The sequence below is a fragment of the Schistocerca cancellata genome, chromosome 5, assembly GCF_023864275.1.
Source record: "Schistocerca cancellata isolate TAMUIC-IGC-003103 chromosome 5, iqSchCanc2.1, whole genome shotgun sequence".
In the NCBI taxonomy this organism is placed as follows: Eukaryota; Metazoa; Arthropoda; class Insecta; order Orthoptera; family Acrididae; genus Schistocerca; species Schistocerca cancellata.
Window position 1 is genome coordinate 527905754 of NC_064630.1, and position 16903 is coordinate 527922656.

The following is a 16903-nucleotide window of genomic DNA, read 5'->3' on the forward strand; positions in this document are numbered from 1 at the left end:
CAGCCCCCTAGAACTTAGAACTAATTAAACCTAACTAACCTAAGGACATCACACACATTCATGCCAGAGGCAGGATTCGAACCTGCGACTGTAGCGGTCGGGCGGTTCCAGACTGTAGAGCCTAGAACCGCTCGGCCACCCCGGCCGGCTACATCGGACAGGCGACACGTACAGCCCATGAGAGATCCACTGAGCACCGCAGGTACACTCGGCTCTTACAGCCTAATAAAGTGGCAGTGGCAGAGCACTGAATCGACATTCGGCACTCCATGATGTACGACAACGTCGAAATTTTAGCCTCGACTTCAGAGTTGTGGGTTTCAGTAGCGAAAGAAACAATTAAAATTCGGTTTGCGACGAATTTAAATAATAGAGATAGAGGTTTCAGTCTGGACAAATCTTGGAATCCGGCACTTTCTGTAATAAACTCACAAAGACGTCGCAACAGTAAAGCTCGCAGTGATACATCGGTATCACCATGTGGATCGACCGCGCACACCTAAATCTAATTTCATGCATAAGCTATACCTCTGTGCCACCGATCAACGTCTCTGGCGCCTTGTATACCTGTGGCCGCATGCGGAGTGGCGCGGTTCGTGTTTTTAAAAGGACGGAGCATGTTCTGGAGCGTCAATCACCTCGGCTCACTCTGAAGATGGCTGGACGCTAGGCAGCCGCAATATCGCAAGAAGAAGTGAAATTTATGCCTCTGCGCATCCGAAACTTTATGGAACAATCATTGCACCATGAAAATATGAATATGCAAATTAAGCATATTTCTTATGGATACTCGTTCAACACCCTGAAATTAATCATAAAATAAATGTAGTGTCACATATTTAAATCAGAATGGTGGCTTTCATATTCACATCAATAACACAGAGTGACATACTTACATTATGTGATCAAAAGTATCCGGACACCTGGCTGAAAATGACTTACAATTTCGTGGCGCCCTCCATCGCTAATTCTGGAATTCAGTACGGCGTTGGCCCACCCTTAACCTTGATGACAACTTCCACAATCGCAGGCATACGTTCAATCACAGTTTCTTGGGGAATGACAGCCCATTCTTCACGTAGTGCTGCATTGAGGATAGATATCGATGTCGATCGGTGAGGCCTGGCACGAAGTCGGCGTTCCAAAGGGTCCCAAAGGTGGTCTATGGGATGCAGGTCAGGTCTCTATGCAAGTCACTCCATTACAGGGATGTTGTTGTCGTATAACCATCCGTGGTCTAGGCCTCTGTAATAAAATAACTGAGTGAAGTGATCAACAACGAACTTCAACGGATGTCATGTGGCGTCCGCTACGACTAAATACAACGAAGATTAACGAACAAATTGTAAAAAAAGTCGTAGGGGTGGGAAACCGCGCCTAAAGGCGGAAGAATCACCAATGATCAACGGCATGAGCATGCAGATGGCAATAGGAACCACTGCATTAAAGACACGTAACGTGTATCAAATCAAATGGTTTAAATGGCTCTGAGAACCATGGGACTTAACATCTGAGGTCATCAGTCCCCTAGAACTTAGAACTACTTAAACCTAACTAACCTCAGAACATCACACACATCCATGCCCGAGACAGGATTCGAACCTGCGACCGTAGCGGTCACGCGGTTCCAAACTGAAGCGCCTAGAACCGCACGGCCACTCCGACCGGCTAACGTGTATCCACAGGACATGTGGCATGCAATTGAAGAAGTATCATGGTGACCTCTCCATTGACAAAAGATTCCAAACTAATCCCCCATTCGGATCTCCGGGAGGGACTGCCAAGGGAGAGGTTCCCACGAGAAAAAGATTGAATAATCAACGAAAGGATAACGTACTACGAGACGGGGCGTGGAATGTCAGTAGCTTGAACTACGTAGGGAAACTAGAAAATCTGAAAAGGGAAATGCAGAGGCTCAATATAGGTATGGTAGGGGCCAGTGAAGTGAAGTGGGAAAAAAAGACAATAATTTCTGGTCAGATGAGGTAATATCAACAGCAGCAGAAAATTGTACAAAGGGGAGTAGGATTCGTTATGAATAGGAAGGTAGGGCAGATAATGCGTTACTGACAAGAGTTCAGTGATAGGGTTGTTCTTATCAGAATCTACAGCAAAGCAATACCGATATCGATAGTTCAGGTATACATGTCGACGTGGCAAGCTGAAGTTGAAGAGAGAGAGAAAGTGTATGAGGATTCTGAAAGGGTAATAGAGTATGTAAAGAGGGGGGGGGTGATAATCTAATAGTCATGGAGGACTGGAACGCAGTTGTAGGGGAAGGAGTAGAAGAAAAGGCTACAAGAGAATATGGGCTTGGGACAAGGAATGAGAGAGGAGAAAGACTAATGGAGTTCTGTAACAAGTTTCAGGTAGTAATAGCGAATACTCTGTTCAAGAATCTCAAGAGGAGAAGGTATAATTGGAAAAGACCGGGTTATAAGAGAAGATTTCAGTTAGATTGCATCATGGTCAGACAGAGATTCCGAAATCAGATACTGGATTGTAAGGTCTACCCAGGTGCAGACATAGATCACAATATATGTAGTAGTGATGAAGAGTAGGCTGAAGTTTAAGAGATTAGTCAGCAAGAATCAACACACAATGAAGTGGGATGCGGAAGCACTAAGGAATGACGAGATAGGGTTGAAGTTCTCCAAGGCTATACATACAGCAATAAGGAATAGCTCAGTACGCAGTACAGTTGAAGAGGAATGGACATCTCTAGAAAGGGACATCACAGAAGTTGGGAAGGAAACCATATACAAAGAAGGTAACTGCGAAGAAATGATGGGTAACAGAAGAAATACTTCAATTGGTCGAGGAAAAAAAAATCCAAAAATTTTCCGGGAAACTCAGGAATATAGAAATACAAGTCGCTGAGGAATGAATTAAATACGAAGTGCAGGGAAGCTAAGACAAAATGGCAGCAGGAAAAATGTGAAGACATCGAAAAAGAAATGATTTTCGGAAGGACAGACTCAGCATAATAAGAGTCAAAACAACCTTCGGTGACATTAAAAGCAAGGGTGATAACATTAAGAGTGCAATGGGAATTCCACTGTTAAATGCAGAGGAGAGACCAGATAGGTGGAAACAATACATTGAAAGCCTCTATGATGTGGAAGATTTGTATGATGTGGTAGAATAAGAAACAGGATTCGATTTAGAAAAGTCATAGGATCCAGTATTAAATCAGTATTTAAAAGAACTTTGGGGGCTTGAGATCAAATAAGACAGAAGGGATAGATAACATTCCATCCGAATTTCTAAAATCACTGGTGGAAGTGGCAACAAAACTAGTATTCACGTAGGTGTGTAGAGTGTATGAGTCTGTCGACACACCATCTGACTTTTGGAAAAGCATCATCCACACAATTCCGAAGACGGAAAGAGTTGACATGTGCGAGAATTACCCCATAATCAGGTTAACAGTTCATGCATCCAAGTTGATTACAAGAATAATATACAGAGGAATGGAAACGTAAAATGAGGATGCGCTAGATGACGATCAGTTTGGATTTAGGAAAGGAAAAGAGACGAGAGAGGCAATTCTGACATTGCAGTTAAGAATGGAAGCAAGACTAAAGAAAAATAAAGACAGGTTCACAGGATTTTTCGACCTGGAGAAAGCCTTCGACAATGTAAAATGGTGGAAAATGTTCGAAATTCTGAGAAAAGTAGGGTTAAGCTATAGGGAGAGACGTGTCATATACGATATGTACAACAGCCAAGAGGGAATAATAAGAGTGGACGACCAAGAACGAAGCGTTCGTATTAAAAAGCGTGTAAGACAAGGATGTAGCCTTTCAATCCTACTGTTCAATCTGTACATAGAGGAAGCAATGATGGAAATAAAAGAAAGGTTCAACAGCGGTATTAAAATTCAAGTTTAAAGGATATCAAGGATACGATTCGTTGATGACATTGCTATCCTGAGTGAAAGTGAAGAAGAATTACATCATCTGTTGAACGGAATGAACAGATTAATGAGTAGAGAGTATGAATTGAGAGTAAATCGAAGAAAGATGAAGGTAATGAGGAGTGGTAGAAATGAGAACAGCGAGAAACTTAAAATCAGGATTAATGGTATCGAAGTAGATGAAGCTAAGGAATTCTGCAACCTAGTCAGTAAAATAACCAGTGACGTTGCAGCAAGGAGGACTAACAATGGCGAAAAGGGTATTCCTGGCCAAGAGAAGTCTACTAATATCAAATATCGGCCTTAATTTGATGAAGAAATTTCTGAGTATGTATGTGTGCAGAATGGCATTGTATGGTAGTGAAACATGGACGGTGGGAAAACAGGAACAGAAAAGAATCGAAGTATTTGAGATGTGGTGCTACAGACGAATGTTGAAAATTTGGTGGACTTGAAAAGGTAAGGAATGAGGAGGTTCTGCGCAGAATCGGAGAGGAAAAGAATATGTGGAAAATACTGATAAGGAGAAGGGACAGGATGATAGGACATCTGTTAAGACATGAGGGAATGACTACCATGGTACTAGAGGGAGCTGTAGAGGGCAAAAACTGTAGAGGAAGACAGAGATTGGAATACATCCAGCAAATAATTGAGTACGTAGGTTGGAAGTGCTACTCTGTGATGAAGAAGTTAACATTGGAGATGAATTCGTGGCGGGCCGCATCAAACCAGTCAGAAGACTGACGACAAAAAAAAAAGAAAAACAGGTGGACGATCGTGTTGAAAGATGCAACTGCCAACCCCGAGTTGCCATGTAGGCCTGTGCTTGCGATAGTGCCCCAGGAAACAACATGGGGTGCAAGCCCCCTCCATGAGAACTCGACCACACTGGAACACTACCGCCTCCGAGTTTTACTTTTGGTACTAGATACGCTGGCAGATGACGTTCACCGGGCATTCGCGATACCCACACCCTGCTATCGGTGGCCACATTCTGTACCGTGATTAGTCACTCCACACAACTATTTTCCACTGTTCAATCGTCTAATGTTTACGCTCTTTACACCAAGCGAGGCGTCGTTTGACATTTATCGGTATGATGTGTGGCTTATGAGCATCCGCTCGACCATGAAATCCAAGTTTTCTTATCTTTCGCCTAACTGTCATAGTAGTTGCAATGGATCCTGATGCAGTTTGTAATTCCTGTGTGATGATCTGGATAGATGCCTGCCTACTACACATTACGACCCTCTTCATCGGTCGGCGGCCTCTGTCAGTCAACAGACGAGGTCGACCTGTACACTTTTGTGCTGTACGTGTCTCTTCTCGTTGCTACTTCACTGTAACATCGAAAACAGTTGACCTAACGATGTTTCGGAGTGTGGAAATCTCGCGTACAGACGTATGACACAACTGACAACCAATCCTCTGACCACGTTCGAAGTCCGTGAGTTCCGCGGAGCGCCCTATTCTTCTCTCTAACGATGTCTAATGACTAGTGAGGTCACTGATATGGAGTACCTGGCAGTAGGTGGCAGCACAATGCACCTAATACGAAAAACGTATGTTTCTGGGGTGTCAGGATACTTTTGATCACATAGTGTAGCTTACACTAAAGCAACAGGGTTTTTGCTATCAAAGCATTCTACCTAAAAACTTCTTCATCTTCGCTTGTCTCGCACTGGCGCAGGATCGGGATGGATGATTATGTGAGATGACTGGATACTCATGCTCATGGATCTGCACTATCCGCCAGCAGCCAGTGAGAATTTTTTATGCGCCTTTCCGTGAATAACACGAGAAGGTTATAACTGCTCCTCCCAGATTTCACCATGACCATGCTGCATTGGCGGTACGATTTGTGTCATTACTGTCCACGATCGCACCGTGGAATGTGTGTCTCCCCCTCATCCAGCGCATGTAGGTCGATCATTTCCTCACAAGCTTCCCCATCAAGCCTCCTCCGGGACCTGACCTCTCAATTAACGCATACTGTTGAGTTAACCCTATTTGGATCTTAAGAGTCACCAAGTGCATGGAAAAGTAATAGTTCGATATAAGAACAATCTGAAATCAATACGGATATTATGAGGCTCCAGTTATCGATATCTGTGATTTATTTAATTTAATAACAATTCGTATTTAGGGGTGACATGACTTCATTATCAGGTTCTGCAAACAAAGAAAACACAGATCATTGTTTCACATACTGACATCACGTCTCTTAGAAATATGTTGTGTTTTTAAATTAGATGACCTACACGATTGGACAACTGATGGCTGACAATCTCCGCACTGATGTTGTCTTACACTTGTACTATGGCTTCACAGCACATACACTAAAATCTTATTAAATAGGTCTTAATTACTGACCCTTCGACTTACATTAGAATACAGACTGAAACATGCAAACAGACATTTGTAGCGTCAGTAGTGCTTTTGACTGTGTTGACTGCAGCATCCGCACTTAAATTCTGAGAGAAGCATGGATAAAACAGAGAGACTGATACATTGTCTACAGATTGTACTGAAACCATGCTGCAGTGATAAGAAACGAATGACATGAAAAGAAAGCAGTACTTCTGTGGTACATCGAGCAGCATCAGTGAATACCGCTGTAACTAGGAATACAAAGAAAGGTGGGAAGACGTTCTGTTTAGCACGGGCGACAAGAAACAGAAATGGTTCAAAGGGCTCTGAGCACTATGGGACTTAACATCTGTGGTCGTCAGTTCCCTAGAACTTAGACCTACTTAAACCTAACTAACCTAAGGACATCACATACATCCATGCCCGAGGCAGGATTCGAACCTGCGACCGTAGCGGTCAGGCGGTTCCAGACTGAAGCGCCTAGAACCGCACGGCCACACCAGCCGGCCAAGAAACAGATTCCACATTACCTGAGTGGTCAGCATGAGAAATTCATCTCCAGCACTAACATTGTTGAGTATCACTGTGCAAAGTGCAAGAGCAGTGTAGAATACTCTTTAGACATGTATGTGCCCAATAAATCCGTGAGGGATGACGAAGACCAAGCGTGGTTTTACAGCAGTGTTAGAAAGCTGATAGGAAAACAAGGAAAGTTCACTGCGAATTTAAAGGCACCCAAAGCCACCAAAGACAAACAAAAATTAAAGGAGCTCAAAATTAGCTTAAGGAGAGCCATATGTGAAGCGTTCAACGAATTCGAAAGCAAAATTCTGACTTAACAGAAAATCCTAAATTATTTGGTTCTATGTTAAATCAGTATACGGATCTAAGCTCTCTGTCCAGACATTCTGTGATCATAATGGCACTGATACGGAAGACAACATGGAAACACAATAAGTGGTAAGCCTCTTTTTGCAAAACTGTTTTGCAGAGGATGATAGCAATGTAGTACTTCCCTTAAATCGTACCATGAAAGACAAAATGGCTGATACCGAAATAAGTGACCACAGGATAGAAAAGCAACTGGAACTGCTCAACAGAGGGAAGGCTACTGGACCTGACGGGATACCAGTAGGATTCTACGTGGCATATCCGAAAGAATTTTTCCCTCTTCTAGCAGCAATGTACCGTAGGTCTCTGGAGGAGCTAAGAGTTCCTGATGATTGGAAAAAGCACAGGTCATTCCAGTTTTCAATGAGAGTTATCGAACAGACGCACAAAGCTATAGGCCTGTAACTTTAACGTCGGTCTGTTCTAGAATTCTGGAAAATGTCTTACGCTCGCGTTATACGAAATTTCTGGAGACTGTAAGCTCCTCTGTGGGAATGAATATGGGTTTCGAAATCAACGATCGCTTGAAACCCAGCTCGCTCTGATGGTTCATGAGACCCAGAAAGCAGCAGATACAGGCGCCCGAGTGAACCTGTGCCGTGTCCCTTGACTCCCAGAAAGCGTTCCATATACACTCCTGGAAATTGAAATAAGAACACCGTGAATTCATTGTCCCAGGAAGGGGAAACTTTATTGACACATTCCTGGGGTCAGATACATCACATGATCACACTGACAGAACCACAGGCACATAGACACAGGCAACAGAGCATGCACAATGGCGGCACTAGTACAGTGTATATCCACCTTTCGCAGCAATGCAGGCTGCTATTCTCCCATGGAGACGATCGTAGAGATGCTGGATGTAGTCCTGTGGAACGGCTTGCCATGCCATTTCCACCTGGCGCCTCAGTTGGACCAGCGTTCGTGCTGGACGTGCAGACCGCGTGAGACGACGCTTCATCCAGTCCCAAACATGCTCAATGGGGGACAGATCCGGAGATCTTGCTGGCCAGGGTGGTTGACTTACACCTTCTAGAGCACGTTGGGTGGCACGGGATACATGCGGACGTGCATTGTCCTGTTGGAACAGCAAGTTCCCTTGCCGGTCTAGGAATGGTAGAACGATGGGTTCGATGACGGTTTGGATGTACCGTGCACTATTCAGTGTCCCCTCGACGATCACCAGTGGTGTACGGCCAGTGTAGGAGATCGCTCCCCACACCATGATGCCGGGTGTTGGCCCTGTGTGCCTCGGTCGTATGCAGTCCTGATTGTGGCGCTCACCTGCACGGCGCCAAACACGCATACGACCATCATTGGCACCAAGGCAGAAGCGACTCTCATCGCTGAAGACGACACGTCTCCATTCGTCCCTCCATTCACGCCTGTCGCGACACCACTGGAGGCGGGCTGCACGATGTTGGGGCGTGAGCGGAAGACGGCCTAACGGTGTGCGGGACCGTAGCCCAGCTTCATGGAGACGGTTGCGAATGGTCCTCGCCGATACCCCAGGAGCAACAGTGTCCCTAATTTGCTGGGAAGTGGCGGTGCGGTCCCCTACGGCACTGCGTAGCATCCTACGGTCTTGGCGTGCATCCGTGCGTCGCTGCGGTTCGGTCCCAGGTCGACGGGCACGTGCACCTTCCGCCGACCACTGGCCACAACATCGATGTACTGTGGAGACCTTACGCCCCACGTGTTGAGCAATTCGGCGGTACGTCCACCCGGCCTCCCGCATGCCCACTATACGCCCTCGCTCAAAGTCCGTCAACTGCACATACGGTTCACGTCCACGCTGTCGCGGCATGCTACCAGTGTTAAAGACTGCGATGGAGCTCCGTATGCCACGGCAAACTGGCTGACACTGACGGCGGCGGTGCACAAATGCTGCGCAGCTAGCGCCATTCGACGGCCAACACCGCGGTTCCTGGTGTGTCCGCTGTGCCGTGCGTGTGATCATTGCTTGTACAGCCCTCTCGCAGTGTCCGGAGCAAGTATGGTGGGTCTGACACACCGGTGTCAATGTGTTCTTTTTTCCATTTCCAGGAGTGTAGTTCCGCACTACCACCTAATGAACAAAATGCGAGCATGTTCAATACCTGATCAGCTGTGTGCAGCGAAGAGTTCGTAGCAAATAGAACACAGCATGTCATCATTAACGGAGGGAAATTGTCAGACGTGAAACTACTTTCGAGCGTACCTCAGTGAAGTGTGACAGGACCATTACGTTTCGCAACTCTTCTGACGTAGTGTATAAAGCTGGAAATTGCAGGTGGATTTTCGGGGATGGTGCTGTTGTATGAAGAGAAGTAGAACACTAGAAAATTGTAGCGAATGGAAGAGGACCTGCAGAATTCGAAGCTTGGTGCAGGGACTGGCAGTTGACGTTCAACATAGGCGAATGTAAAATACTGCCAATAAATGGGAAGAAAAAGCTAATATTGTACAATTACACGATTGCAGAACAATCACTGGAATTAGTCATATCCATTGAGGAGGGTTGTAAGGGATTTGGGTCCAAAAAATCGATTTTTCAAAAACATTTTCTTAATCCACAGAGTTCAATCCAAATTATGTGTGAATTTTATCGTGACAGAAACTTTAGAAATGCTTTTACAATATTAAACTGTTTAAGTCTGCACTGATAGCCACTTCCAGCTTTCCCGACGTTTAGGAAACTGCTTCCTTCAACACGTGCTGTAACAGATAAAAAAACCTCTACAGCACTACAATAGAAAGCTGGAATGTGCGGACCACATCCAAAAGGGGCTTGATGGTAGACATCGTCACTTGCTGAAGTACTTGAGAATGGAAAACCATTAGGAGGAAAGGGCAGGCTTACACTGAAAGAAACTGATCTTCTTCAGTTATTTTATGGGAGAGCTATCAGAAAAAATACAAACAATTTAGAGGCAATGAGGCGAGCTGTGTGGACAGTTCCTTTCCACAAACTGTTCTCTGACCAAACACGAATACATAATCTGTGTTCGAAAGACGATTGGTATAAGTAAAACAGAAGAAATAAAATAACACGTATTCACGTAAACACTCTTAACCAGAAGCTCTCATGAATACAGCTAAACCTTCATTCAGGTTTCTTGCAAACTATGGTTGACTGAGTAAGTGTCTTCATGGGAAGCTACAGAGTGCAAATGGAAGCCTCAGTAATTTAATTTCGATTACATGCTCAAAGAGGACATTCTGTGGACCTGAAGTACTCAAAATAGGTGTCTATGATTCAGTTTTATGTTTTAGTGACGGAAATAATGGCAGAATTGAGGTGCTGAAGAGAGATGTATTTACAACAAAAGTATTTTACACCGTCAGTGAGGTGAGGGTCCAGATAGCTTACAGATCAGTGTCTCACCTGCAAATACAGGGCAGGCTGATTCAAGGGGGGGGGGGGGGGGAGAAGAGAAACCTCGAGTATGAGGAGTATCAGTATGCAGTATGAAGGATTTTAAAGTAAGCTTATTAAACGTAGATGTTCGAGAAGAAAACCTTTGAACCCCATTTTCTCCGTTTTAAATTTCTGAACAGAATTTTTTCGATTTTAAATTTTCCCGACATTAAAAGTCTTTTCTCGAAAAGCATATGTTGTAATGTTATGAAATTGTCAGGAGTTGTTCAAATCACATTGCTGTCGGATTTGGCCTAAACAAATACGAGATCTTGCTATTAAATTCTGATATTTATAGGTTTGTACACAGAAAAAAGCTTAATTTTGGATATGCAAAATTCGAAACTCTGTTAATGCAATTTGTACCATACATTAATGATTGTAGTTCAGTGGTCTTATAACCTTCTTGGGACACTACAATAACATTATTTGTATGATTACAATTTGAGTTACGGCTTTTTATTTTAAAAAAAGACAATAAAACTTTTAAAAATTCAAATTTCTGGAAAAAATATTAATATTGTGTCTTTTATTATATTTTTCCTTGAAAATAAAGCCCTTTTTCTTTACATGTGCAAAATTTTAGATCTATACTTTAACAGCTATGGTTGCAATGATGTTTTAAACAAATGTTTGTATTTTCGGTTACATCCCTTCTTAAACGTCTGGGAGTATGTGTACGGAGGCATTTAAAGTTGAACGATCACATAAAACAATTCGCAGGTAAGGCAGATCTCAGATTCAGATTCACTGGACGAATCCTCAGGAAGTGCAGTCCTCCTACAAAGAAGGCAGATCACTAAATCCTCGTTCGGCCAATATTTGAATACTGCTCCTCGTTCTGTGATTCGTGTTATACTCACTTGATAGGAAAATATAGAATATCCAATGAAGAGCAGCGCGTTTCGTTACAGGTTCATTTAATGAACACGGAAGAGTGCTCAGCAGACTCCAATCGCAAATGCGGCAATAGAGGCGTTCTGCGTCACGTTATGACCTACTGTTAAAGTTCCGAGAGCGTGCGTTCCTGGAAGAGTCAACCAATATGTTGCTTCCTCCTACGTATATCTCAGGAAATGACCTTGAAGGAAAAATTAAAGAGATTCGAGCCCATACAGAGGCTTACCAGCAATCTTTCTTCCTGCGAACAATCCGCGACTGGAACAGGAAAAGTGGGAAGTGACACTGGTACGCAAAATACTCTCCACCATACACCGTAAGGTGGCTTGTGGAGAGTAGATGTAGATATAAAGGGAACCGCGGAGGAATTTGGAAAGGCAGTTAAGGTTTAGAAAAGAGAAATACGTATAAAATATGGGGTTGTAAGTCTATTAAAGAAGGGCTTCAAAGACTAACTGAAAGGAAAGATCTTAAAAGATAAATATGAACAGAATTAAAACATGGGTAAAATGATGTGGTCGATTTAAAACTAGTGACGGTGATGGAATTGGAGTTGATTTGAGGCACTAAAAGTAGTAGGTAGGTTTCGCTACTTGAACACCAAAATAATTGAGGTTGGCCAAAGTAGAGAGAGCAAAAGTGTTTCTGAAAAAGAGAAATGTGGTAATATCGAATAAAAATGTGTGTATTAGGAAGTCCTTTCTAAATATTTTTGTCTGTAGTGTAACTTAATGTGCACAATAACTGGTTCACACTAGAAGCGAAAGGAAGCTGTTGAAATGCTACAGAAGAATGCTGAAGATTAGATGGGAAGATCGGGTAACCAGTGAGGAGACACAGAACCGAAATGGGAAAAAGGGGGATAGGTTGATAGGGACACAACGTGAGGCATGTATGATTCGTCGATATGGCAATGAAGGGAAGTGTGGGGACTAAAAATTGTAGGGCTGGAGCGTAGTAAACAAGTTCAAATGGATGCAGGTTGCTCTAGCTACTCAGAGGCGAAGAAGCTCGCGCAACACAGAGAAGTGTGGAGTACGTCAGCAAACTAGTCTTCGGCTCGAAGAAAACGGCAAAAACAACATTACCTGAACAATCTTATGAAAGAACTAAAGAATTTCTACAATTATTTTGTTCCACTGATGATCGTTTAGTTAACAGTCAATATGAACCAAAAGCACATGGTAAGCTAGAAGCCTACTAAAGTGTTGTAAGAGTTATTTTTTACCGTCACCACTTGGAACAGCTGGAAGCAGAGGGACACGCCAATGGAGAAACTCTGAGCCAGCAGCATACCGCTCGCCACGTCCTCTAGTAGCCGGGCGTTCCTGGAACACTACAAGTTGTTGATCGTCTGGAATGTGGCGGACATTTCTTAAAGAAGGAAGGTGTACATCAAAACCGAGCAAGCTGAAGCGACTAAAAGGTATAGGCGTAGTTAAATATATTTGTAACCTGTATCAAGAAAAATAGAACTATTGTATGAGATATGACAAAGATGTATTTCGATCAGACATTTGGCGATAACAACTTATTGCCACAAATATGCAGCGCGTAGATAATATTGCTCTTTCTTACATACTAGGTTTTTTAACGGCAGAGCATGTTACAAGTAATTGCTTTCTTATAGTCTATTTTCGCATTTTTAGTTAATATGGTAAGCAGTGTCCACCTTCACACATCTCTTTGGCCATCGTCCAAAACATCAGCCCGTTTTTCAACTTAATTTTTGTGAGTTATGTTGTAATTCCTCCGTTACAAGACACCGACTTGTAGTCAGGTTAACTAGGAGGTGAGGCTGCCACCTCCGAGTGTCCCAGCAAACCTGTTTTCTTTAGAGGTTGTCTCCCCTTACGTGGTTACCTTCACTACGGTTATCTATCCGTCAAGTTAGATTTTTAGGCTGTCCTTCCCTATTTTTAATCAAGGTTGACTCCTCTAGGGCCGGCCGCGGTGGTCTAGCGGTTCTAGGCGCTCAGTCCGGAACCGCGTGACTTTTACGGTCGCAGGTTCGAATCCTGCCTCGGGCATGGATGTGCTTGATGTCCTTGGGTTAGTTAGGTTTTTTTTTTTTGGTCATCAGTCTACTGACTGGTTTGATACGGCCCGCCACGAATTCCTTTCCTGTCCTAATCTTTTCATCTCAGAGTAGCACTTGCAACCTACGTCCTCAATTATTTGCTTGACGTATTCCAATCTCTGTCTTCCTCTACAGTTTTTGCCCTCTACAGCTCCCTCTAGTACCATGGAAGTCATTCCCTCATGTCTTAGCAGATGTCCTATCATCCTGTCCCTTCTCCTTATCAGTGTTTTCCACATATTCCTTTCCTCTCCGATTCTGTGTAGAACCTCCTCATTCCTTACTTTATCAGTCCACCTAATTTTCAACATTCGTCTATAGCACCACATCTCAAATGCTTCGATTCTCTTCTGTTCCGGTTTTCCCACCGTCCATGTTTCACTACCATACAATGCTGTACTCCAGACGTACATCCTCAGAAATTTCTTCCTCAAATTAAGGCCGGTATTTGATATTAGTAGACTTCTCTCGGCCAGAAATGCCTTTTTTGCCATAGCGAGTCTGCTTTTGATGTCCTCCTTGCTCCGTCCGTCATTGGTTATTTTACTGCCTAGGTAGCAGAATTCTTTAACTTCATTGACTTCGTGACCATCAATCCTGATGTTAAGTTTCTCGCTGTTCTCATTTCTACTACTTCTCATTACCTTCGTCTTTCTCCGATTTACTCTCAAACCATACTGTGTACTCATTAGACTGTTCATTCCGTTCAGCAGTTCATTTAATTCTTCTTCACTTTCACTCAGGATAGCAATGTCATCAGCGAAGCGTATCATTGATATCCTTTCACCTTGTATTTTAATTCCACTCCTGAACCTTTGTTTTATTTTCATCATTGCTTCCTCGATGTACAGATTGAAGAGTAGGGGCGAAAGGCTACAGCCTTGTCTTACACACTTCTTTCTTTATCATCCACTCTTATTATTCCCTCTTGGTTGTTGTACATATTGTATATGACCCGTCTCTCCCTATAGCTTACCCCTACTTTTCTCAGAATCTCGAACAGCTTGCACCATTTTATATTGTCGAACGCTTTTTCCAGGTCGACAAATCCTATGAAAATGTCTGGATTTTTCTTTAGCCTTGCTTCCATTATTAGCCGTAACGTCTGATTTGCCTATCTCGTTCCTTTACTTTTCCTAAAGCCAAATTGATCGTCACCTAGCGCCTTCTCAATTTTCTTTTCCATTCATCTGTATATTATTCTTGTAAGCAGCTTCGATGCATGAGCTGTTAAGCAGATTGTGCGATAATTCTCGCACTTGTCAGCCCTTTCCGTCTTCGGAATTGTGTGGATGATGCTTTTCCGAAAGTCAGATGGTATATCGCCAGACTCATATTCTACACACCAACGTGAATAGTCGTTTTGTTGCCACTTCCCCCAATGATTTTAGAAATTCTGATGGAATGTTATCTATCACTTCTGCCTTATTTGACCGTAAGTCCTCCAAAGCTCTTTTAAATTCCGATTATAATACTGTATCCCCTATCTCTTCAAAATCGACTTCTGTTTCTTCTTCTATCACATCAGACAAATCTTCACCCTCATAGAGTCTTTCCATGTATTCTTTCCACCTATCTGCTCTCTCCTCTGCATTTAACAGTGGAATTCCCGTTGCACTCTTAATGTTACCACCGTTGCTTTTAATGTCACCAAAGGTTGTTTTGACTTTCCTGTATGCTGAGTCTGTCCTTCCGACAATCATATCTTTTTCGATGTCTTCACATTTTTCCTGCAGCCATTTCGTCTTAGCTTCCCTGCACTTCCTATTTATTTCATTCCTCAGCGACTTGTATTTCTGTATTCCTGATTTTCCCGGAACATGTTTGTACTTCCTTCTTTCATCAATCAACTGAAGTATTTCTTCTGTTACCCATGGTTTCTTCGCATCCACCATCTCTGTACCTATGTTTTCCTTCCCAACTTCTGTGATGGCCCTTTTTAGAGATGTCAATTCCTCTTCAACTGTACTGCCTACTCCGCTATTCCTTATTGCTGTATCTAAAGCGTTAGAGAACTTCAAACGTATCTCGTCATTCCTTAGTGCTTCCGTATTCCACTTCTTTGCGTATTGATTCTTCCTGACTAATGTCTTGAACTTCAGCCTACTCTTCATCACTACTATATTGTGATCTGAGTCTATATCTGCTCCTGGGTACGCCTTACAATCCAGTATCTGATTTCGGAATCTCTGTCTGACCATGATGTAATCTAATTGAAATCTTCCCGTATCTCCCGGCCTTTTCCAAGTATACCTCCTCCTCTTGTGATTCTTGAACAGGGTATTCGCTATTACTAGCTGAAACGTGTTACAGAACTCAATTAGTCTTTCTCCTCTTTCATTCCTTGTCCCAAGCCTATATTCTCCTGTAACCTTTTCTTCTACTCCTTCCCCTACAATTGCATTCCAGTCGCCCATGACTATTAGATTTTCGTCCCCCTTTACATACTGCATTACCCTTTCAATATCCTCATACACTTTCTCTATCTGTTCATCTTCAGCTTGCGACGTCGGCATGTATACCTGAACTATCGTTGTTGGTGTTGGTCTGCTGTCGATTCTGATTAGAACAACCCGGTCACTGAACTGTTCACAGTAAGACACCCTCTGCCCTACCTTCCTATTCATAACGAATCCTACACCTGCTATACCATTTTCTGCTGCTGTTGATATTACCCGATACTCATCTGACCAGAAATCCTTGTCTTCCTTCCACTTCACTTCACTGACCCCTACTATATCTAGATTGAGCCTTTGCATTTCCCTTTTCAGATTTTGTAGTTTCCCTACCACGTTCAAGCTTCTGACATTCCACGCCCCGACCCGTAGAACGTTATCCTTTCGTAGATTATTCAATCTTCTTCTCATGGTAACCTCCCCCTTGGCAGTCCCCTCCCGGAGATCCGAATGGGGGACTGTTCCGGAATCTTTTGCCAATGGAGAGATCATCATGACGCTTCTTCAATTACAGGCCACATGTCCTGTGGATACACGTTACGTGTCTTTAATGCAGTGGTTTCCATTGCCTTCTGCATCCTCATGTCGTTGATCATAGCTGATTCTTCCGCCTTTAGGGACAATTTCCCACCCCTAGGACAAGAGAGTGCCCTGAACCTCTATCCGCTCCTCCGCCCTCTTTGACAAGGCTGTTGGCAGAATGAGGCTGACTTCTTATGCCAGAAGTCTTCGGCCGCCAATGCTGATTATTTTATCAAAATTTAGGCAGTGGCGGAGATCGAACCCGGGACTGAAGACGTTTATGAATCAAAGACGCTACTCCTAGACCAGGTTTAAGTAGTTCTGATGACCACAGATGTTAAGTCACATAGTGCTCAGAGCCA